Below are 23,043 nucleotides of genomic sequence, written 5' to 3' on the forward strand. Positions count from 1 at the left end.
CCCTCCCTGCATCCCTGCACAATTACTACGATCAGCAGCACAAAGTATGACAGGCATTTTAATCTGCACTCGGTAAATAATATTCAAAAGTGATGGAAGGTGCTTTCTCTCACTAACTATGAGATGTTTATAATGTATAGAGGATGTTAACGGAATATTCAGTATCATATAACAACCTCTAACCCATATACATTGTTTACTATAAATGTGTGTGTTTGTATTAATCAGTGAGCTGCCTGTCCCACCGAGACTTCCTATTTGCCCAGGATAGCAATCTGTTCATGGATGAGAGGATTCTGATCTTCTGTCTTGGCCAAATCACCCTGCAGAGTCTCCAAGAGCTTCAGGCTCTCACCAAGCTCTACCAGTGTGTGAAGGGGTGGCTCACACAAGTGCATGGAGTGGCATCAGACAGCGAAGCTTTTTAAGATACAACATGGCCCAAAGACACCGATACTCTCCATTTCACTCTTTAATTTGATCATTTCAGATATTTCCAGAAAGGGTTGAACAAACTTGCTTATATTGGAATATTTTGAATCCAAACAAACAGGATGCCGAGCAGCTGTGTCACGCTCTCAAGACAAATTAAAGTTTGTCAACTGATTAACCACAGACAAGAAATTAATTTACGTGGTCTGCCTCTAGCTTTTAATCGTGAAGATTAGAGATTATCTTATAAAGACAGAAAAGCATCAAGAGTCATTTACCTCATTCCTTCTAGGTCAGAATGCCAAAGGAATCTCAGTAGATTTATGCAAAACTAAATTCTTCGCAACATACAAACTTTTAGGTCACCAGACACAAGAACTAGTTCAGTAGTGAGACCCAACCTGAAATATAGGTGCAAACAAACCAATATTAGAAATGCAAACAAAGCTCACCTACAAAACTCAATTTCTCAAAACCTGTCAGTTGTTATTCGAGCTGTGAGACACCCGTACAGCTTGGTTAGCCAGCTCCTGACATTACGTGCTGGGTACATTTTCCCTTCACTCCTAACCTGTTGGCATTGTCTTGTGGTTTCTGTGAGGCAGGTGTTGGCAGCTGAGTGAACTTGTTCTGCCACTCATTGCAGTACTGGAAACGAGGGCGCAATGAGTGCTGAGCAGTCCAGCATGACAAACTGGATGTTCGGTGCTATTTCTTCCTGATGAATGCTGTTGGCCTTTTCTGTGTGCCTGGGGGCGAACCAGAAGAAGCAAAGAGTGATGCATAAGAGAGAGATCAGAGTGGTTTAATTGCAAAATAAACAGAAGAACATTGAAGCAAGTGAACAAACAAACGAGAACACACACTCAGGTGCCTGTTTATGAGGAAAGAATAGCTTTCTGAAATTATCAAGGATGTAGTTTGCTGTTGAACTGAAGTTTTCTATTATTTTGTCCAACCCATTTAAATCAATCAGAGCAGGCGGAATAACGCCTGTGTTTATAATGTTCAACAGCGCATGGACCACATCGTCCAAAATGATCATAAAGTTTCAACTAAGACTGAACATTAAATCTACCATTAGGGCTTTTTGCAAGGTTGTTTTATTAAACTGCATTCGTTTTAGCTAGGTGTATCTAATAGACTGGACCCACATAGCGTGTCGCTCTACATGTGAATAAGCTGCTTTTTTTCCAAACAGAAATAGAGGCCAACACCATTTTTAGGTCTAAAGACAACCCCTAAAATCTAATTACATCTTGCTCCTGAGGTTAAGTACCAGAGACAGTCTGGAGAGATGCAAAACAAATTTAGTTACTTACTTGTTCAGACGACAGTGTATGCTTTGTCAAAAAAACAACAACATTCACCGACCGCGTGAAAGAGTTTAAAAAAAGTTAATCTAAGTAAGAAACACAGCCACCTGTACTATCCTATAATTAGGTTAATAACACCAATGCCACAAAACACATTAAACAGCAATACAATGCAAACTTCATTTGCACAATGAGGAATCAGATTAGTTTCACTGATGGACGAGTGTCATTGACATGGGTGTAAAACCCAAAGTGCTGAGTCAGGTTACTGTGTCTGCACACGTAGAAACAGTGTTGACACTCCAACCATTTACATACCAGTGCCTTTGAGAAATCCATAAGGCGATAATGCGTACTTGCACTGTGGATGTACAGTATGTGCGTGTGTGTGTGTGCAGTGCTCAGTTTAATGTTTGCAGTGACTGTGTGACTGGACCTCAGCGTATAGATTCCACCAAGGTCACAAGGACAGTGTTCTTTGCTTTAGCCTCCCTGTTTCTTTACTTTTCACCAATAACTCTCACTTTCTCGTCTCTCTGAATCATTACGCCTACTGCACGCTTCAAAGTGTGTTGGAAAGCTCTCTGATAGCTGGCCAGGTGTGCTTAAGTGTGAATACTGGCAGAGATCTAAGTGCTCGCAAATACTATTCTGCTCATTCTTCAAGCATCGACTACACTTTGTGTTGACTGCTCAACGACTATCTGTGAATAGCTCTGCATACCGATGCTGCCAGTGTTCTTTATCTGAATTTGTATCAGTGTCTACCTTTTTAAATCTAAACCCACACTGCAGGTGTTCAGCACACAGCAGGAAATACTGAATGGACGACAGTACAAGTGATATTTCACAGCGTACTTGCATATTTTCATCCTGACAAACTGCATGCTGTGAAATTACTTTGACTACCTCCTACCTCATATCACACAAAATTATTATTGCACAAAACAGCTTGTGTACTATCAATAATACACATTAAAACTCAAGAGGTGGTTTGTAATGTACTATTTATGTGCTGTGTTCACAGTCATCATTCGCATTCTCATGTAAAAAAACGCAATCAGGATTTATACCACACAAAAAAGTTGCAAAGCTGCTTTTATAACTCTAATTAACTACAAATATATATTTTTTAAAAGAACAAAAAATCGACCCAGAGCATGAACTAAACTGAATATGAAACAAGCATCCTTTGATTTCTATAATCATATATGTCCCATTTCAAGGACTAGATTCTCCAAAGCGGTCCCTTGTGCCCTTGAGAGGACCTTCAACCCAGCTGAGTATGCTTGTCCTCCCTGAATTAGACCAACTAGCCTCAGAGAGACCGACATTAACAGTGTGTTCTATTTTGAACCTGTAAAGTTTAAAATGCTTAAGTTTATTGGCAGAAAGTTGCCCAAACGGACAAAGTTCAGTGACTCAACACAGACTTCATGATGAACTTCATAATGGACCTCAGGCAAATAGTACATCATGTTGAAAGTAAAGTATATCCACACATTATTTACATCCTGCAGCTGCTGTCTAATGGGCTTAGTACATGTGATATAGGTACCAGTGATCAATGACCTTCTGAGCAAATACACATTATATTGCAGGTTGACAATGGATCAGAAGAACATATTACCAGCCAAAATCTGGGCGTGCACTTCCTGGCTGCATTTTACTATGAAGAAGGACAGATACTGTTGTCATTCTCTCGAATGTTTAGGAAAGCATCAGCTCCTCTGCCTACTGTTTCCTCTTCAGTATTTTTAGGAGCTGGGAAACAAATGGAGGATCACTGCCACATCAATGCCATCGGATCTTTTACGCCTCTGCTTTTTTGTGTCTGTGATGCTGACCAGCAGATAACTTACCCCACCTCCACCTTTAGCTACTTTGGTCAGCATGAACAATTTAACCCATCTGAAGCCAATAGCCCTGAACCAATAACCTTAAAGACATTCTCTCCCAGCATCTCACAAAATTTCCATTCCCAACATTGAAATGTTCAATGTTCTTTTCTAACATTTTACCTAAAAAAGAAAGGGAAAATGTATAAAATGGAAGTGCGGATACAGACAGGATGTGAACATGCAATGCAATGCTTATAATTCACTTGGCTGTGAAATGCCATTGCAATTCAGAATATGGATATCTCATACATTCCAAGTAGTTGACGGAAAAGAAGCTCAACAATATAAGTGCACTATGATCACACATACTGTAGATGTCTTCTTTCACGGCTGCTCTCTGAAACTATTGTTAGGACCAAATGGAGCAAATAGATATGAATAGATAGAAATAGATAGAAATAGTCTGTGAAACACAGCACACAGCATGGTCATGTATGCATCCACTCTTGCACACAGACACATGCGCTGCCTTGGTTAAAATTGATAGGTGGGTGGACAGAAGAGTAATAAGAAGACAGATAAAGATAAAGTGGCATGAAGAAGGGAGTAATGCCCAGGTTTTAGGATAAGGAGGATAAAGAGGTGTAGATCAGTGGAAGGGAAAAACTGGCTGGCAGGGGTTGCAGAGGTCACTGACTGAATATTTTGGAGGGAAAGGAGAGGTGAACTGACTGAGGATGAGATCGCCTGGATCTAGCCTCATGAATGTTTCTCACTACATTTCACACACACTTGTAGTTCAACCTCATTTTAACTTTGTGATTTTTGTGTCTGGCACATTTGCATGCTCTGTTAAATTTATCGGTCATGTTTTAATTCCTGTTCTTGTTCAGTCACAGTGGAAAATATTTTTGACTTGAATGTGTATAATAAAAACAAAAGCACAATACAAGGACAATATAAAATATGTATATGACCACCAGAGGTAGGAGGAATACCAACACTGTGCTTGAATTAAGTAACATTTCCTAACTTTTACTTCTAATTGCAAGTAACTTTACTGTGTAAATATATAAAGTAGATTATACAAACATACTTAGGATACATTTAGCTAAATACACTGTTGCACTCAAGTGTTATCCTAAAATTTCTATGTACTAAAAGGATAAGAAGAAGACGAGAAGGGACAGCAAAAGATGAGGCAGGCAGATGCAGCAGTGAAGATGTGGCCAGAAGGATTGTTAAACCAGAATGAAAAAAACTATATGTTGTTGCCATATAGGTTAGCTTTCAACGACATTTGAAAAATCAGCTGAATTAAAGTGAACACTCACTGGCTCTCTGAGAAAAGGTCACAGAAATAATCTGCTAAATACAACAAAAACAAAATCTAGAAGAATGATACAGAGAAGGTGAAGAGCAGAGGTAAGGGGACTCTGGGGAGCGATGAAACGGAACAAGAGAAACAGTTGGCCACTGGAAAAGGGATTACAGTGAATGATTGGTCAAATATGTGCTCAACGCATTCCAATAATGCTGACTACAGACTTTTTTTTGTTTGTTTGTCATCTCATCGTTTTCCCATTTAAAAAAAATCTCATTCCCAACAAAATCCATTTTGGAAATGGTTGTGGAAAACAAACAGTCATTCCTCTTTTTGGATTCTATTCAAAGGTTTATAAAAGTCATGAAAGAATGTTAACAGATCCCAAAGTGACTCTAGGAAAAACGGTATTGACAGTTATGAGTTAGGTTTTTAAATACGGACCATCCGGATGACCCTATGAAGGCTGTGAAAGGCAGAGATTGATTTTTAGGTTTGTGAGTTTGTTTTTAACATAAGAATTCAATTTTTGGGTCTGGAGAAAACTTGTGCTGTGATGTGTTGATCACAACTGTCATAAACATATTTGTATGCTGGTTTCAAGCAATCCCTTTACTTCAGTGTTAAGTTTTGACTTGCATGATGAATGTTGATTTAATGTTGATTAAAACACGCAAACAAGAACTGAGCTTGGAGTGAACAAATGCAGTTTTCTATTTGTGCTTCTGGTGTGCTTTTATCCAACAGCCAGTCAGAAGAGCCTAGATCTGCAAGCTGCCACTCTCTGTAAACGCTCCTAAACGAAAAATGTGTTCAAGTAATTTTCTAACCATTTGGAGTGTGAGACGGTGTCAAAGAGCTGAACTAGCTTCTGGCATGTTGGACAAAAACAAAGACTACACCCAAACTGATTTTATCACAGACAACCACCTGCCCTATCGGTATTAATATTAACCTGCACAGGATCGATGTTTTCAGCCTTGAGGTAGGACTAGTCGAACAAGTCTGCTTCCATTTCTCTACATAAGAAAAAAGCAACAAAAACAAAGTCAAATTCAAACTCCAGCTCCTATCTCTGACAGCATCATTGATTTTTGTGACATAAAGATTCATCAGGTTCCTTCTTCTCTAAGCCAATATTGTTCTACCAAGGCCAGCCTGTCTGCAACACTCAACACCGAGCTGAGTTAATATGTTGTGATGTGTGTTATACTTTGTCTCGTTAATTCAGGCTACAGTCAAACAACATGCATAAAGCATGACTCACATGTCAGTCCTGATTTATACCCAACAGCAGCACAGGCAGGATTGCTTTCTGTGATCTACAATGCCGCCTCACTTTGTATTATCTTGTGGGTGAGTGTCTGTTTGCATGTTTACTCACAAGATATTTTCCATATGAATCCAAGTATTGTGTACATGCTTTTGTCTGTGTGTGTTCCGAGCTCTTTGACAAGGACAAATGGCTATACCCCTATCCTATCATGCTGTATACAAGGTGTTGCCCTGTCTGCATGGGATTCTCAATGTGACTCAGACCTTGGAACTGCAACAAAGCTAGGGCATCACACAGGGAAGATGGATGACTTTGTTCAGCCCAAAAATATGAAATTCTTCCCTTTGTATATGTGTACGTGTTTGTCTGAGAAAGAATAATATTGGTAGAACTCCCCCGTCTGAAGTAAATGTCAGAGCAAGATAAATAAAGATCTCCCCTCACGCTGTTATTGCCTATTGTTGTTTTGCATTCCTTATGCAAAATTTTCCTGCTGCAGCGACTGTGTGATAATATGTCAGCATGTTATAGTATCTTATCTACTCTCCACAGTACAACACTGCACATGTTGTGTGAGTTTCTCTATGCCCTCTATCATATCTGTCTATATAATTGCCTGAAAAACACCAAATGCTTTAATATTTTCCTCGACACTAAACTTTTCCTGGAGGGAAAATGGTCCAAAGTGATGCATGGGAACATGTTCCCTCCCCTTTCATCATCTATTCATCTTGACATTGCCTGGATATTATGATATCTCTCATTAAATCATGGCCTTTTTTTTGCTTGAAAATAACATCTAATTATGTTAAACTGAGACTCATTCAACATTTGTATAATTTCCTTTTAAATGCAAGGCCATGTGTCAAAGCTAATTAAGCTTTACAGCAATTCTAGGACACCTAGTAAGGTTTACAGGAACTCTGCTTATCTCGACTGTTCCAGAATCAATAGGAAGCATGGCTTATTATGGGTTATTGCTTAATGAACCATGGTGTGTTGACAGATTTAGGTCACTTTCCCATTATGTATGTCCATGTTTCCAAATGCTATAATGCTTTCATCAAAGTTAATATAGTGAAGCAACATGTTGGATGGGAAATTGCTGCTCTGGAAAATGACTTTTTGACAAATTGTGGAAAGGTAGAAGAAGCAATATTTTATGATTGGCAGACAAATCACTGCTGACAACAATAAAACATGTAATTTAAAAATAGAAAATAGCAGAGTTAGGTAAATGAAAAGAGAGATTGTGTAACATACCATGTGGTTTTTGACTTTTTGTTAAGTCGGCTTAGTAGTGGCTACTACAGCAATACGCTATGTAAACAACACATGTAATATGCTCTTACTGCACATTAACACAGCAGACATATTTGTATGATTGCCATGGCCCAGCTGGACAAAAAGTTACCTTTGATAGAGTCTAGGAGACTCTTTGTTGTAGTAAGGACCCTGAAGACGTGCACTGCACTTTCTCCGTGAGGCTCACCCATTGCTCCTGGAGCTTAGACACACAGAGAGAGCGCCAACTCATTAGATTCAGCCACAGACTTAGTTGGCTAAACCTCTTACAGTCCTCTTGGAGTGGCAGAGAAAGGACACGCAATCCTTAATGACACTAGGAAAATGTATTATCGGCATTATCCTGATTTTTTTGGACTGTACTCCAAACAGCTGGTAGAACCCTTGCTGTTGGCATACATCTGTGGCACTGCTCTACTATGTCATTCCTCAAAACAGTCAGCTCGTTCAATGGACTATATCCAGAAAACACACACAGGCACACAGACGGAACAATGTTTGCTGTTAGAGTTTTGCAGGCAGCAGGGCAAGAAGGAATTTCAGAGCTAGATCAACACCGCTGAACACACCGCTCTGCTGGTAAGCCTCTAGGTGGTCCTCAAGCTCCAGCTCCGCTGGAACAACAACAGGAAAAATTCCCATGATGCAAACAATAAAACCAATGTGCATCATGGGCAAACAATGTGCACTGCTTCAGACAACTTCTAGAAAAGCAGAGACATCACAGTGAGAGCAGAGCTCTTTAAAAGAAGGCAGTTTTTTTGAACGGAGACGCTACATGTGAATAGGATGAACATTTAAATTTATAGACATCAATGTCCCCTGTTAATTACTTACAGTAAGATCAGTGTTATCTAATTATAACTTAAATTAAATTAAATGTTGCATACATTTTCAGAACAGAAATCTGAACATTAGATGAAGCCAAGTTCCAATTTCTTGTTTCATTTTCTGGACATATTACAGTCTAAGGTTGGTCTTTTCATTATTCTATAAATCAGAATATGCCATCAATAGCCATCAAAATCTATTTTTACCATGTTTTACGAATGAAATTTTCATTTTCATAAATGATATATGAACAAATCTCTCTGTAAAAGTATGAAAAGTATGAGAAAAAAATAATTTAAACATATGCATTGTAAAATTCGTCACCAAGTGAATTATTTACATTAAGAAAATGTTGTTGTTTTTGTTTGGTTGTTTATTTTTTTGCATTAATACATCTAATACCTTTGCTGAATTTAGAATAAATCCTCAGACATGGTGATACAGACAAAATGTTAATAAACACCAAATGTGTATTTTGGGTGTTGTCTTTCCACTTGTCTGAAAGAAGAGAGAAGAAGATTTGAGGCTGTTTTGCTTCCATAACAGCCCAAAATTTCAAAAGTGAACAGTGCATGAAGAAATGTTTTTTGCCTGTAGCACTTCGCCTCAAGTTGTTTACCATTACCTCTTACAACAAAGCTGCGAGAAAGCAAGATAAATAGAAAAGAACAGAAAATTGCACAGATGAAGAATAAACTGCTACTGCAATAATATTTAATACACCACTTACTTCAAAAAAGTGCTTACAAATCGGTGTTACTTCACCTGATTGTGGTGTTTGTACTGGTTTGCTAACCAGCAATCTACTCTGATAAAATCCTTTGAAAGAGTACACAACAAAAATAGCACTTCATGTTTCAAGTGTTTTAAAATAATATACACTGCTCAAAAAAATTATAGGAACACTTTGAAAACACATCAGATCCCAACAGGAAAAGAAATCACGCTGGATATCTTTCCTGATATGGACTGGGTAATGTGTTAAGAACAAAAGGATGCTACATCATTAATGGAAATGAAAACTATCAACCTACAGAGGGTTGAATTCAAAGGCATCCCCAAAATCAAAGTAAAAAAATGTGGCAGGCTACGCCATTTTGCCAAAATTTCTTTGTAGCAACTCATAATGGTACTCAGTAGTTTGTATGGCCTCCACGTGCTTGTATGCATGCATGACAACGTCGGGGCATGCTCCCAATGAGACGACGGATGGTGTCCTGGGGGATCTCCGCCCAGATCTGGACCAGGGCATCACTGAGCTCCTGGACAGTCTGAGGTGCAACCTGGCGGCATCGGATAGACCAAAACATAATGTCCAAGAGGGGTTCTATTGGATTTAGGTCAGTTGAGCATAGGGGTGAGTCAATGGTATCAATTCCTTCATCCTCCAGGAACTGCCTGCATACTCTTGCCACATGAGGCTTGGCATTGTCGTGCACCAGGAGGAACCCAGGACCAACTGCACCAGCGTAGGGTCTGATTAGATCTCCCAGATTAACCATCCCCTGAAATCTTCTCCATGTTCTTGAGACTGTGCTGGGAGACATAGCAAACCTTCTGGCAATAGCCCATATTGATGTCCCACCCTGGAGGAGTTGGAGTACCTGTGCAACCTCTGTAGGGTCCAGGTACTGCACCATGCAACCCGTAGTGATACTGACGCTAGCCAAATGCAAAACTAATGAGAAAATGAGAAAAACAGATGAAAATGATAAACGCCCCCAGCTACCTACCTGACCAGATCAATATCCCAGAAGTTGAACTGACTTGATGCTATACTCTGATTAAAAAGTGTTCCTTTACTTTTTTTGAGCAGTGTAGATAACATACAATGAAATATAAATCTCTTAGATCACACTGGGTATTTCTGTGGTCTGCTTGCCATTTTAGGTATTTGTAGTAATGAGAAGGACATTGTGTGTCACTAATTAACTGAACATAAGCGATAGACATGATTAACAACTGGATCTACTTCAAGTAAGAGTGTGTGTAGTATTTTTTTGGAAAAAACAAAGAACTCCACCGGGTTTGACAGCACTTCAACTTTTCTTCCAGCCCTCAAAGGCCTCGTTCCCGTTCTTCCAACATCTCTTCCTCTCTGTTTCCCAGTCCCTCACTCCCTTCCTTCCTGTCTCTCTGCTATTCTGCAGATCAGAGGGGAGCTCATTACATAGGGATATCATCAGATACAAAAAGAGTGCCTCATATGCTCTGCCTCACTCTCTGGTTTGAATTACTGCAGACAGGCCTTATCCAGACAGCATCGGCCAACATTACATCCAGCGCTTTCCTATTCAAATTGTGAGAGCAGAAAGCACGTTCCCACCGGGATTCAGCATGCTTCTGCCTCTCTCCTCAACTCTTCCTGTATGCATTTGTCTCTATACAGTTATGTATCAGTTCTCTCTTCCTCTCTCTTGCTTTGGCTGTCTGCACTGCTGGACCTAATTCCTATGAAGAGTAATTTTGCTCTCACTCAAAATTCCAGATCCAAGCGCCAATCTCCGGATTTTATGGCTTTCATGGGGCTAAGGCGCGGCGTGCAGAATAAGCCTCCGAGAGGAATTTTGTTGGTGAGGAAGGAGGGTGACTGTTCTGAGCTGGTTTAGATCTCTTTTGCAGATTTTCTGTCTCTCTCACGCTCTCTGTCTGTGTACCTAGAAATGCAGAGACACACTGCCAGGGTTTTGACTTTGGGCTCCACAGATCTTGACATTGGGTTGATGTCGGCGTGATCTTAAATCCTTGGAGAGGAGCGTAGTGGCAATCCCTGCCAATGAGCATTAAGTTTTTATTAGGCATGCTCAACCTGCCGTGGTTCCAGCTGCCCCCTGGCAACTCATCCCAAGGCTTTTATTATTGTTTTTGAACTGTAGGCCAACAGCAACCCATGTACAGAAGCTCCACAGTGTGTATGTGCATACATGTAGTGTATCTATCTGTGTTTATGTGTCTGTCATGTCCAATAAGTTTTCCATTCTAACAATAAATGCCTATTGCTCCCTGATGAACTGTTAAATGAGTGCAGATGAAAAGACAAACATATTCACATGCTTGAGCACACATGCTTAAAGTGACACATACACACGTACATGAGCCGTACACACACATTATCCCCCTCTGGTCAAAACTGAGTGCTGTGCTGAAAGTCAGCACTGCATCCATCTTTCCATTTTATGACCTTTGTGGGGTCTGATACCAGACTCCCCTCAAACAGCCTATGCATCACGTCCTGGACTGCAGCCAGTCTGCCTCCACTCTGCTGCATTCATTTCCAACATAGGTCTAAAAATGGAGATGACAGAGTGATGACAGCTAAGCAGCTAGAAAAACACGGGAGAGTATGGGTGAGTAAGTGACTGAATGAAAGAGGTAATTAGATAAATGGGACGAGGGAGAGACCACAATAAAAGCAGAGCAAGAACGTAAAAACAGGTGGTGAAGCCAGAAATATGATGCGAAAATAGAGTGATGGAGGGAAACGGAAAGTGTAACTCTATCAAAACTGTGTTACTACAGAGTTGAAGCTACAGCTTCGCTCAGAAACACAGCACAGCAAGGTCAGAGGGGTTGTACGCATTTCTCAATGAATCCATACCTGCATACAGTTCAATGCACGATGACTCGACCTTAATTTATGAGCTCTCCTATATCCTCCGCTTCCCAATCTGCTGGGACTGAATCTGTTTTCTATATGTGCATTTTTACAGCACCTGCACACCAAGCTTGACAACTAAGATGATAAATGCTTAATGTAATATGCTTAATGTATAATTCAGGGTGATCTTCATCAAATGAGCTTCCCCCTCTATGAAACACTCGGCTCTCTTTATTTAATGCCATTGTTTTTGTTTAGCGCATTGAAACCAATATCCCTCATTAGGCCCACGTCTTCACACTAAACTAGACTTAATCAAGTTGTCCCACTTGTTTATTGAACACAAGCACAGACAGACGCCACCTCACACACAGCTTCCTTTTGCTATTCTCAAGAGGACCACTCAACTATCTGAACCTTATTGTTTATGCCGAGTATGGGAACTTGTGCTCAACTTTTTTCTATCCATGATAGATTAACTATGAGCCATGTTTTTATTACATTCTTCACGCATTCCCCAGGCAGCTGTTGAATACAGCCACAGTTTACACACACTTGGAGATTCAATCATTTCTGACATCTTAAGCAGCAAAAACATACTAAAACGCAATAGTTAAAACATTAGCAATATTACTGTACACATGCCTGTGTTACAAGCATGTAAATGTGCAGGGGACATCCACAGATTCTCCTTTCTTTAACCACAGGAGCGCGCTTTGCTTCTAAAAAAGATCCAGCATGTCAGGATAGGATATAGTATCCCAATTATATTCACACAGATTAGGTGAAATCACACAAGTCACATGTGTGTAAATATTTTTGACACTGAGTGAGAATTACTGGAGCCGGCGAGATGATCTCATCACTAAAACTGCGGACACAGCAAATGCTTGTCCGTGTCCTGTCACCGTGCGTGTACATGCGCGGCTTCACTTTGCTAAAAATGCCATGTAAGGTCCTGTTTTGCCAGCTGAGAGAATAAAAAATGCTTCATGGGAAATGTTTGACAGACTGTGAATTCTAGCAAACTATTCCAAAGCCGCCTTTTTTTCTCGTTGTATTTACAAACGTATTTGACAAATGTCTCAAAAGGCTATCCGCTGTTTCATTTATGCAGAAATATCAAGCAAAAATCCTGCCGGCATTAGCTGTGTTTGTGCATCCACTTGACCTTAGACTGAGGCTCTTCTTGGGTTATGAACATTCGAGGCATGCACGACTGGCTAGATTTGTGCTGTCTCACTCGCACAGATACACACACACACACACACACACACTGAAATGCACTTTCACTTCTGATGTGGAGGTCTAATTTCCAGACGAGTATGTGTGGAGCTTAGAAGAGTCCCAGCTCTGTATACATATGAGCTCTCTGCTGCCACTTGCATTGTGCTGTCAGACATCACTATTACCTTCGCAAGATGAGGTTGTTAGTGAATGTGTAGGTGAAGTTTGTTTCTTTTACTGTTGACTCAGGGACTATCATCCACTTTCCTGCCCTCCAGTCTACCTTGTTTTGGTCAAACACTGTTTATAAAATGTTTGTGATTATAGCATGGGTAGGGTGGAGTCTTGGGGTATCAGAGTGCATGAGTCTGCCATCTTTTTTTTTTAACCTCCACCAGAGGTTGAGGAAGTCAGAAATTTTCAAATAATGTGCTGTGCAACCCCAATTACCAAAGCTACCTTTAAGTCACCACTACTGCTACCGACTGATACTGATTCCTTCATTATTCAATATTACAAATATTCTAAGGACTGATATTATAACCCTGATCCATAACACTTCCTAATATGTTGAGTTTATATTCAGTTCAATGTATTGTTCGTACAGTACAGTATGTGTCAGACCTGTTACTGTAGCAGTAGCTGTGCTCTCTCTGTCCCGTCTCAGGCGTTAAGTGAAGCTTCTACAGCACCTGGAGGAGAAAAGGGAGTAGGTCAGTAAAGGAGCGGTGCAGCTGAGACCATGAACAGCAACTAGCTCTATAAACAAAGCATGTTCACAGTATTATGCTTTCATCAAACTATTGTAAATTACATTAAAGTAAATATGAAGAACCCGCAAAGATAATGAAAAGCAGGTGCTTCAGAACAAACACTGCCTGGCTCCTTTTTGAGCAGAACTTGGTGCTTTCAAGTTAAATGGAGTTTATCGTTTTAGGACTTCACACGAGAGCTTTGATTTGGATCCAGCACCTGATTCGGCCTGACTTAGTGCCAAGGGTAAAGGACTCCATCTTAGTTTTAAATGCCACAGGTTTGGGATTCATGTTATTCTTTCTTCCCTAAACAGGAGCATATGAAACAATATCTTGCAATAACATCGTCAAGCTACTTCCCGGGCAAGTGTGACATTTAGGAGCCTATCAGCTTACTGTGGGTTCACATGCATGTAGCCAACACAGCTTAATGAATGTAGATTGTTGAGAAGAAACTAGGACCAAGAGCATGTACTGCAAACCCCAAGAAAGAATGTCTGAATTATGGATCATCACCATTTAAATTACTGTCAACACTGACAAAGTATGAGTGTGGTTTAAAGTTGATGGTGGTAGAAACTCCGTGCATCAAATCTGCAGCGTGCACTACATTTTGACTGTACTGTTGTCAGCAGACTAACGATGAGGAAAGAAGAGTACGGTAAGGTTCAATGCAATGACAGCCATGACACCCAAGCTAAAAATCGCAAAAAAGCTGAGAGTAGTTGTTACTCTAATAAAGCCACTGCATGGTGGGAGCATCTTGGAGGGCAGAGATACATATTCTGCTGCAGTCGGTGACAACAATGGAAGCATCTAAAGACAGTCTATTGCATTTCAATTGTTCTTAGAGAAAGAAAGAAACAACTGAAACAAAAACAAATGAGGAGTGGCAGAAATAAATAACACATCAGACTAAAATCAGCTTTTAATCCAGCGCAGCGTCTACTGTTGCTGTCACAGTGTGAGTTTAACAGAGGATATGATGAAGACATGCTGTTTGTGGAAATGTTCATTTTTGTGACTTGTAAAAAGCTCTATCTACAAACTCCTGTTCCAGATCCTATCTCACTGGTCTGCACTCTGATCTCCACGTTGAGATTCCCTTACAGTTATCATAATGTCATCGCACGTCAATTTGTTCCTGAAAGTGTTATATAATCAAATTAAACAGATCTCAATCTATTGAATTTGATTAAAGGTTTACTATCGAGGAGAATATTGTCTAATTTAATGCATAAAACATTCCATAGTATATGCACTATCATCATCTTCAGGAAGAAAAAAAATGCGGAGCTGTAAAACACCGTCTGAGGGAGGATCAGTACCGGGGGAATTATTTCCTCATCATGAGACGGTTGTTTTAAATAACCCCTCAACAGCAGAACACAAAAATCTATACTATATTTAAGATTACAGACGCAGCCACATACATGATTATCTATTTTATTGTCCACAGGAGACTGATGTCAGGGTTGTGTTACACTCCTGTCTCATATTTCAACATTAATAGAAGAACAGAGGAAAATCTTATTCCGAGGAGAATATATGATTAAAATGAAGGGCAACACAATCATATCTGAGTACAATTAAAGCTCCCCTACTGTTGTTAATTTTTGTTCTTTTTGTATCCGGATAGAGATAATAATGTTAAACAGAGTATGAGCGCTCACTGTTTTCGTACCCATCTACATTTGTGTGCGTGTTCCCAGAGGCAAGGCGACTACAGCTGTGTCTAATAGTGACCGAGCCGCCAAGGCCACAGCTGGACTGAAGCCACAGATACAGAACTCTGCTAGTGTGGGAGTTGGGGGGGGGAGGTTTGGTCTTTGCCTGGATAAGTCTGGTTTAGTCTGGGCAGACACAAAGTTTAAAAACCCAAAGCAGCTCTGTGATGGTCTGAGTGCTGACCTGGCTCACAAAGAGATGCGTGAGTTGGCCTTACTTAGCCTCTGTTGGCTGTTTGGACAGTGGACCATCAGGGCATTCCACTCACTGAATAATGACTAAACAGTAACCACATTCAACTATGTGTGAGTAAAGGCATTTTCTGCTTTCCATGTATGGAGATGCGACTAACACGTTCTTGTAAAGTTGAAAGTTCTTGTTCAAGAGCTCTATTGTCTGCTGGCGATGGAGGACTTATTATTAAGTGTAGTGTACTGACATATCTCTCACTGTTTGTAGCTGTTATAACAGTTTACATAAAACAGTCTCCATATTTTGTATGTGTGTAGTCTGTGCGAACGAGAGACAAGAAGAATAGAGTGGAGGAGAGAAAGGGTGAGTGAATGTGGATCCACTAATTTTCACTTTTGGGCATGAATCCATCCGGACTCTTTCCAGTTCTGGTTCAAGTGCAGGTTGCTGTGCTACAGTTTTGTTGTTTTCTTTCTTGTTATGTCGTTGCTCATTTGGATTTGGAGGGTTAGGTATGCAAGCTTTCTATTTAAATAGACAAAGCAATGAGATGGCTCAGGTACAGAAAACCCCAAACTGTGAGTTTGCAAGTAAGGCTGGTGTTTCTACTTTTTCATGATCCTCATTTTCTGGTTCAAATGCTGCTGCTTGAGCAGTTATGAGTCGTTTCATCACAAACAAAAGTCAAAATATGAATTACCGGCCTTTTCTGGGTTGCATCTTTGATGCATGACTTACAGGTTAATTAGTCTAATTAGCCTATTAAAGTTGACAGAAGGAGACTTGCTGACCTCTAGAGAGTGTTGAGCAGGGCAAAAACTATTAAAGGAGAAACATGTTCATATGACTTGATTTTCACCATAAAAATACCAAAGCAAGGAGAAAAAACAATATTTATATGCATGTGCAAATAAATGTGCATGATTCTGCAAGAACTGGATAGAAAACAAATTGGGCTTGTAAAAAAAAAGTTTAGTGCGGGAAGCATGGCAGCTCAAATGTTGGAATTCTGTGGCGCTGAGCAACATGAAGTTTTCCAAATGATGTGAATTGATGTGATTGACCATACTTTTCACCCAAACCTAGTTCATTAGCTGCGGCTTTGGGCAGACATGTAACGTTACAGTAAAAACTATCTACTCCCTGCTTCTCACACACACAGTTAACCATTTTTTGTGATGCTGAAATAAACGTGACATAAGTTTGTTACAACTTTACACTCTGATCCATACATTATATTGTTACAGCATCTCAGCCATGTGTGTTTGTTGTTGTGTGGGAGAGTTTCTGTTGTCTTGATTTTATTTGCATCTAATAGAAACACCACCACCTGTGACACAAGCCAGAACAAACTGTGATGATTTTTAATTTGATCTGCATTTGAAGAGATTTTTTTCAACGTTCTCGCTATGAATGAAAAAAAGAATGGGAATGTTTATGAACAAATTACTACCCCATGCCTATTTGCCTCCTGTCATACATTTCCTTCAGATATGAGGCTAATACAAATGTAGCTGATGTCTTTGCTTGTTTCTGGCAGAATATAAAACCATCTGTCTGTCCTCTCTGATGCTTTCTGTGACAGTTTAATTTGTTTTTCACTGCAGTCAGTCACATTATACAGATCACTGATACCTTTATGTTTTCTGTTGTTAGATGACTGCACAAGTGTTAAAAAAAAAATCGATCGAGGGTCATTGTCAGTTATGTCTGTTACTCTTGGCTGACTGGACTCAACATAGACTTCACCTTGACTTGATGAAGGAGTAAGGATCAGATTACTGTGTCTGCCTCATCGTCACGGTTCTCTCTAAATTATGTCCTTTGTCCTCTGGTGCAGCTTCATACTGTACACTGTCCACCACCTTCACTTCTGTGATGTGTTTGATGGAAGAATCATTTCAAAAGGAAAATAATAGAGGACAAGTATAAGTAAGTGTTCTGGATAAAAATACAGAGACAAAAAGAGCAAGACAATGGAAAAAATGAGTCCTTACTCAGGAGAGTAGTGTTTATATCTATGGGTGAATACATAAAATTGGTTGAGCGTGAGAAAGAAGCTTGCAGTGAACGCAGCACACACTGGGAAGCTGAGACAGACCTCGGGGCTCCCAGAAAGCTCAGAAATCAACGGAGGGTGGATAATCTACACACCAAGACTATTGTGGGAAAAGTGCCTTTGCTCTCTGTGTATTAAAGTGATAGAATGGGCAGTTCTCTATGGTCCATTTGGGAGGAGAAAATGGACTTTGGTGTAGGTGGGCCATCACAAGCTACAGAGACAATAGGCATTCTACAATTTATAGTCAGGTAACTGTAAGTACAACACTGAGAGAGAGAGAGGGTAGAAGTGGTGTATAAAAATATCTACAAATCAAACTACACAAAACCGGCATAAATGGACAGAAAATACACACATAATAATAAGCTAAGTAGAGGAAGTGATTAAATATATCAAAAGCACACATTAAAAATAGGAATGCACACACACACACACACACACACACACAAATATGCAAACAAGCGGAAGGGGTGTATTGATTTGACTAATTTCAATGTGCTGAGTCGCTATGAAACACCTGCCCCAGACACAAGCGCAGCTGTTTGTCTTGGCAACAACATTGCAACCCTGCAACCCCCCATGACCCCAATCCATCATCCACATTGCAGACACACACACACGCACACACACACGCACACATATACATACACATGCTGCCAGCAGATTCCCAAGACCTTTAGTGATGTGTCAGATGAGTGGGAGAGGGACAGTGTGAGCATGAGTCCCTGGAGGCTCAGGTCTTCACCTTCATGACTTTAATCTGGAGCTGCACACACACAGACAGGCAGACAGACAGACACACACACACACACACATACAGAGAATATGTATGGTGTGCATACATACATTCAGACTGTATGTTTTGAAACATAAGGGAGATGCATATATAAATATATAAATATATGCACACACACACAAACAGAGTACATCCACAAAGATGCATGTCACACACGCCGCACATCCATCTTTGATCATGTTATTCAGATAAGATGTCAAATGACCTGCTGCCCCTTTCAACTCTGAAGCATAATGAAGGGGCGTTTCTGTCGTGCGCCACTGGGAGAGCAAAGGCTCCAGCATAGATAAATTACATATGTGCACACACACACACACACACACACACACACACACACACACACACACACACACAGAAGTCGAGCATTGCACGCTCATTTATCTGGAAGACACATACTAACTATGCATTTAATGTCAAATTTATGAACACACACATCCACATGGACAGCCTGTCTAGACAAAACACTAATTTGATGCACTTTGGTTTCAAGCAATGGACAGCAGCCATTAGTCCGTATGGAGCTCTGGACTCAAACATTTCAGCGCTGTGTGTTTGTGTGCTACAGAAGTATGTGTGTATCGTTCACTGCATGTGAAATTTATATTTTAGAGCTTGTTAAATATGCTATTTTTTTTAAATCATTAATCAGTTATTGTTCGCATTGCATGTTCATACGAGTACTTTGATTTGAGTACCTCTATGTTAGCCTGTTTGAACTAAAAAAAAAAGAATGATATTCAGGTTTGTTTTGCTTTTGTATTTTCATTTTGACAAGTTTACACACTGCAGCATAGATGACAAACAGCTATCTATGACAACAATTAACTTCAATGATGGCCAATTCATCCACAAACAATATGAGCAAAATAATAATGGACAATGCTGATGTTGCCGGACACTGGTAGTGTGATGTTTTGCATACATATGCATGTATTCAAGGGAAGAAAGCTAACTCCTGTCCTCTCTGACAACTGAGTGAAGCAACCCGTTATTACTTGAAAAATGACAAAAAGATGAATGTGCGCGCATGTTTGTGTGTGTGTGTTTGTCTGTGTGTGTGCGTGTGTGTGAACTCGCATAACGGAGGAGATATTTTATCCTGGCTCACAGGGCAAGGCACTGACTCAGAGGGAAGAAACAAGATAGATTCTCAGCCACGCCGCATTTATCTCTATTACTTCCAGCAACACCAGGCATCTAAATTCTACTGATGACAGCCCAGGGATTTTATACCAGTTATCAGCATGATCCTCTCATATCAAATGTTTAACGCTCTCCTTGCTCAAAGTTGGTTATTTTTTCAACAGAATAAACAGAAAGCACAAGATGGTGTTTCAAACCTGCTCTTTAGAAATCACAAGCAAGACCACCTTATTTACTCCTAAATTTAAAAAGTAGTGATGCGTGTTCTCCCGCTTGTGCTTGCCATTCTAACACCCGGACCCCTGAAACCGAACACCTCAAAAGTCAAGCACATAACAAGTCAGTGGTTTTGAACTAGGCCTTGGTGAATCCCACCGTAGCCACTCTCTCCTGTTTCATCTACCGGTGTGACCTTTAGAAGGACTACAACTATACACGAGTGTTTGGAACAGTCACCAATTATAATAAAGTCATCTCGTAAATGGCTCTGTATCACTAGTATACTTACTTTCATTTAAAAGGACACAAACAAACATGAATACAGTGATACATTTACACACCATACTACAATAAATACAGTTATAGAGTTCAGTGTTTGACATACACATACACATTCACTGACGTGCACCTCACTCTTGCTCTTACAGCTCAGTACCAACCACTGTGTTTCATTCTCGCTAATTGCACAATGTCCTTGGCCTTCTGAGAGCTCATTGTCTTGATTAACACTTTAACGTCATGTTTTTCTTGAAGGATGTTTGGTAATCAAGCAAACTGTGCTTATGACTTGCAAGTACTTTTGGCTACACTGGAAGCCCAGGAAAATTGACCATGGCCCCCAAAGGCTAAATCATCGATCATTAGAGATCGAGTAAAAAGTACTTTGTACCAAGAAGTATATTTTCTAGACCTGAGAAGAACAGGTGTTTATCTACAGTTTTGGTTATTTTAATGCAACTTTGTTTTTGCTTCTTGTCAAAAATAAGGAACTTTTTTTATTGTTGATGCAAGAATATCTTTTTATATTACACATCTGACCACAGACAGCACTCCAGTGCCACACAGTAAGCATCTTAAGACAGCAGCTTAATTTGAGGTAGTCTGTAAAGAAACTGACCTCACCCTTGTAGAGGTACTTTACTCCACTAAGAGAATTTAATTAGCATTGGCTTGCAGCAGAAAAGTATTGGTGTCACATGTCGGTCTAAATGCCGGGTTGGAGACTGTTTTAATGGATTTTTAGTTAAATTTAAAAATACCCACATAACACACACCCACACAGCTTTGATCCAAGATACTTCTAAATGAGCCTTGACAGCTCCTACCAGTCTAATAATAATACTGACACCCACCAGGCCAAAAAAGTCACCGGGGCCCCATATGCAAGTAAAAAACAAAGAAACAGAAAACAGGGGAAAACAATGAGTTGTCCTTTAAAGATAAGCAGCACTACCTGTTGTAATAATTGTGCCAGGTGGTGTTTCGACGTCCAGGATGCCTGTGCCAACAAAGTTCAGAATCTGTAGGCAGCGGTGGAAGTTGCTCTGTATCTCCAGCAGGCAGTGGGTGACCTCTGGTCCCTGGCGCCTGCCGAAGCGCGGCAGGGCCCTCAGTTGACCCTCCTCCCAACGGGCAAGCTGCTACCGGCAGTAACGTGGCCAAGAGAAAATGATATCCCACATAGCAAATCTGTTATGGAGAGACAGGTTAAAATAAGGACAAGTATGAATAAGATGTTAAGTAGCAACACTGCTCTGCATGGTATAATGTAGTATAATCTATGTAAAATAGCTGCAGGTGGATCACAGAGCAGCAGGGAAAAAAGGCAGAGTGGAATAGATGTGAAAGGAATGAACACACACATGCTGAAAAAAAGAGTATTATGTGTTATGTACGTATGCGACAAGAAGTGAGAATATATTGGATGGTCTGAAGACTGAATGTATTCAAGGTCACATCCCATAGATTTGTAAAGGAGGGTATCTGCATTCAAGGATATCTTCCAAGTCCAAAGGGAGGCTTGGTCAACAATAGCAGGGCTTGCGAGGAGATGTGAAATATATGAATAGAATTGAAAAACAAAATGAGAAAAAGCAAACAAAGGTTAAGATAAAACATGTTAAAGGTCATAGACACACCAATTTGTGAGGGCGGTGGTGAATGGAGCTGCATCATAACCCTGCAATCAATTAAATCAAACGGTCATTTTCAAAGGCTGCAGAACAATGTATTTTGACATTTAATGTTAAATTAAATGTATTTTTTACTCGCTAAAATGCCACCTTTAATGTACAGCATTCACATTGGTATATTAAAATTAAGGAACTAAAATATAATAAGATTTTATGTTTACGTAATGAAGCCCTGCAAAGTGAAGCACTGCAGGACAGGGGATGGTGTCACTGCAATGTCATGCCAACAAAAGGAGTTTGGATGAGGACAAACAAAACAGACAATGCATTCCCACAGGAGAGATGACAGATAGCCACAGTTTGTGTGACAAAAAGGTATGGGCATGGGTAAACTGTGGAGGAGATAAGAAAGAAACATCAAGCATTCAGACAGAGTTTCAGATATATTCAGGAGTATGACACAAGTGGCGACAGCAGCATGAAAACATGAGTTGAAGTGGATGGCACTGAATACGTCTGACACCTATTCCAACAGCACGAGCCTCAAGAGTTGAGAATGTGGTCTCCAAATCTGTGTGTGCAGGTGTGCGTCTGTACATGCATTCGTGGCTCTGTTTGTGTGTGAGAGCAATTCACCTCAAGCAGGTCTCTGAACCTTTGAACGATGGCATCAGCCAGAACAAAAGTGCTGGTGTGGTCCAGGATGTCGCCTTTGAGAAAGCCTGATGGAAATACAGATGAAAGAGAGAGAGAGAGAGAGAGAGAGAAAACAAGAGATGAAGAGGGAGAGAGAGGAAAGAAGTTGTGGCAGAGGAACCGATAAAGAAATAATGAGAATGTTGCAGTGACAAAGACATACACAAAAAAGTAAATAGAGAGTGAAGAAAAAAAAAAACAGCACAAAAAGTCAAGCTGTCTTTCAAACAGATGAGCACCTCAGCATTTTAGAGCTGGGTCTCCAGCTGTCACAAAATTGTAAAGTGCATGAAAACAAAAAGCAGGCTGTCACAGTGGCAAACCGCCATCCATGCAGCTGAGGGATAAAGGTCAGAAAATGATCTGTCATTGGCATAATTGCATCCGCT

The 23,043-nt window shown here is 40.2% G+C and overlaps 1 long non-coding RNA gene across 1 annotated transcript; it reads right to left on the reverse strand.

Moving 5' to 3' along the window:
• Positions 1–1,009: 1,009 nt before the first annotated feature.
• Positions 1,010–22,686, reverse strand: LOC113747625 (uncharacterized). The gene is made up of 4 exons (XR_003463742.1): positions 22,595–22,686; positions 21,280–21,515; positions 13,775–13,842; positions 1,010–1,181 (listed from the first exon to the last, which is right to left on the reverse strand). It is a non-coding gene; the product is annotated as an uncharacterized LOC113747625 (long non-coding RNA).
• Positions 22,687–23,043: the final 357 nt, after the last annotated feature.

The sequence above is a fragment of the Larimichthys crocea genome, chromosome XIV (genome assembly GCF_000972845.2).
Source record: "Larimichthys crocea isolate SSNF chromosome XIV, L_crocea_2.0, whole genome shotgun sequence".
Classification (NCBI taxonomy): Eukaryota; Metazoa; Chordata; class Actinopteri; family Sciaenidae; genus Larimichthys; species Larimichthys crocea.